The sequence below is a fragment of the Adiantum capillus-veneris genome, chromosome 7, assembly GCF_014529385.1.
Source record: "Adiantum capillus-veneris isolate H3 chromosome 7, ASM1452938v2, whole genome shotgun sequence".
Lineage (NCBI taxonomy): Eukaryota > Viridiplantae > Streptophyta > Polypodiopsida > Polypodiales > Pteridaceae > Adiantum > Adiantum capillus-veneris.
Genome location: NC_140937.1, coordinates 156,889,821 through 156,893,083, shown reverse-complemented (window position 1 = coordinate 156,893,083; position 3,263 = coordinate 156,889,821).

Below are 3,263 nucleotides of genomic sequence, written 5' to 3'. Positions count from 1 at the left end.
TCGAATGGCCATATACCCATTGCTTGAAAGCCCGTCTTTATGTGAAGAGGAGCATATAGCCTTTTCCACAATTGAATCTAGCTCAATTGTGCTTGCTTGCCTAGAGGCTATCTTTTGTTTTCATGTATCTTATTATTTTCAGAATTGAACTTCAAACGATTTGAAGACTGGCTCGTCAAGGGGTTGAATCTTATGTGGTGTATGGGCGGGAAATGTGATGATATAAATGCCTGCTTCATATGCCTTATCTACTACCTCTAGGATGACATGACTTCCATGGCCATCAAGGATGAGGAGGTGTCTGTATCTTTGGCTACTAATCTAGAGATTTCCTTCTCAAAGTGTTCAATCCATGCTTGGAAAAGTCCCCAATCATCCATGCCTTTTTTGTACAGCTATTACTGCTTCCTCTTCACAATTTTCGATGTAATCCCCCCTATTTGGCTGCCTTTGAAAATTTAGTAACCTGGAATTGCTTTCCCTACTGCATTGATGCAACATAAAATTGTCATCCACTCTCGAGAGTCGCACATAACACCACAGACACTTCTTTTCTTGCCAAAATCTTCATTCCCTTGTCTCTAGAACCTTGAAAATGTGTCTCGTCTGCATTCCATATATTGCTTGGTGGATAGTTGTGGTGAGCATACATTTTTTGAAGGTTGTTGCATGTAGCGTCTTGACTATTTAAGTTATGAACCTAGTAGCTTTGCAGGAGCCAATAGGATGCCAACATGAGCAAATAGCAAGAGGGGTCGACCAACATGAGAAAAAAGGCTGCATTATACTCTAACTCATTGCCACACACACACACACACACACACACACACACACACACACACACACAGAACTCATGTGTGCAAGAAGAACTACATCTCCTTCTGCAAGCATTGAGAAGTAGAGGCCTACACCAACAACTCTTGGCTATGGAATACAAATCCAACCAAGAGCCAAGCTTCAATGGCATGTTCATCTCCTCTACCATGCTAATTACTAAGCTAAGCTATGCTATTAGACTGATTATGTGAGGAGAATACTTATTTCTCATAAGACACCTCTTCTTCCTCTCAATCTATCCTCATTCCCTGCTAGCTCTCACCATTTTCGAGGGTGTGTGAGGTCTTGGGACTAAGGCTAGGGAGACTAGGGTGTGTTTTTTAAGCATAATTTGGTGCATGAAGCTTCCATCTTCATTGCACCAATGAGTTTTGTCAAGGAACACAAGAATTGTATTGTACAAAAGTCTCCTTTGATGGGAGAAGCTATAATACAAAGCCTTTATGGAGGGGGGACCGGCTCCATGTTAATCCGGTCCTCAATTGTTGTCAATTGTTCTATTTCTCTCTCTTTTCAAGTATTGTCAATGCCAAATTAGCTAGGTGTAAATTGCTAGGTTGCTTTCTCAAATTAAGTACTCTCTCTGCACTCATTATGAACTTGTTCTTAATGCATTAGGAGAAATATGAACCTTGCATGGGCCTTGTAAGGAATCCTAATTTTTAGGGATTAAGGCTAATGTTGTGTGGGGTTTAGGGGGCAAGGGCATTGAAGAAGGTAGTTTTGAGTAGGCTTTTCTAGCCTTTTTTTTAGACAAATGTAGGATATGGACCTAAAGGGTTGCTTTCTCTCTCTAGCTTTTTTTAAAGTGAAGGAAGCATAGGGGTGTGTCCACATCAGCAATTCCGTGGGTCAAAAAGAGTCAAAATTTGACTTTTTAAAAAAAAAACATTTTTATTTGTTTTTTTACTTAAAACTCCCTCCCAACATATATACATATCCAAAAATCATTTTTTGACCCATTTTTTAACCCAGAAGCTTAGAAAGTCCATTTTTTCAAAAATCTTTTCCCCCAAAAAGTAATAAAAATTTTGTTCTCTCCTCCCTCCTCTCTCCCTCTCCCTCTCCTCTCCCTCTCTGCCCCTACCTTCCTCCTCCTCCCCAATCTCTCCCTCCCCCCCCTCCCTCCTTCTCTCCTCCCATCCTGCTCGGCCTCTCTACCCTTCCCCCTCTATCTTTTCATCATTTGCTTCCTCACGCAACAGTTTCCATGGTGCTCACGGACATCACAAATGGTTTGCTTCCACCACCACGTACTCCGCACACCAAAAGCATACATATTCGCTTACCCACGGCATTTGCACCGAAGACCACTAGTGAGGGTGATCAAAGGTCATCACAGGAACGTCGCACCGCTTGTGAGACCAATGTTGACATTTGGGTGGATGGCCATTTGTACCCTTACGATCCTATAAGCCGCTTCCATCCATCGTTTAATAGCTTTTCCACATTTCTTCAATTTCTTGGGAGGGGAGAAGTAGGCTTGTTAGGCTATTGCAAGCGGCTATGTATGGGTGCAGGTGCTTCTTTGCATATGTGGATGCACGAATGTCAAGCTCTTCACCTCAAGACGAAGGCATTACAAGAGAGTGTTGCCTCTTCGGAGAGGGTAGTTAAAAGTCTTGAACAACAAATGCAAGAAAAGGAGTCCCACATCCAGAAGCTTACCAACACCATCACATACTTGAAAGAAACACCCCTTGGTGCAAGGGAACGCAAACGCCCGTATTCATCCAATGAAACTCTTGCACATTTCGGAGGAGCACGCAAACGACGAGTTACAGCCACAAGGTGATTTGGTCTTTACTTGCATGATGCATTCTTACTTCACACTATTTTCTAACATTTATGTTTATTTGTTGCCAGAAACTTCATCCAGGAGGCATGCGGTGGAACAAGCCAAGATAATCCAGTCAACCTTCTCACTAGTTGTCTCAATACTGAGGACGTGATTTCTATCTTACAATCACCTGGAGGTAAGCACATTAAGGATGTAGTCACCAAGGACCTTATGCGTAAATTAAGAAATATGGTTAGTGATGATGATGTTCAACAAGCTTGTGATGAGGCTCGAATCAACACCAAAGCCTATCAGGCTATTTTTCAACTCCTAAAGGATGCCCTCAAAGAACATGGCATTGTGGAAAACCTATTTCCCGTTCCTCACAAAGTCAAGCTCGCAAAGAAGGCCACAAACGAAGATGTGTTCTCCCGCATTGGGACATACCTACACATTGAGGACACAATGCCAACTTCCCTTTATGCTTCGTGCGCAACAAAGACAAGGGGAAAAGGTAAGAAACAATCCATAAGACCTTTAGAGAAGGGCTTTCCTTACACAATGTGGAACAATATTTTCGTGGATCTTAGAAGGCTTCAAGAAGCCATGCTTAGATTTTACGAGTTACCTGAAGAAGGTGACACAC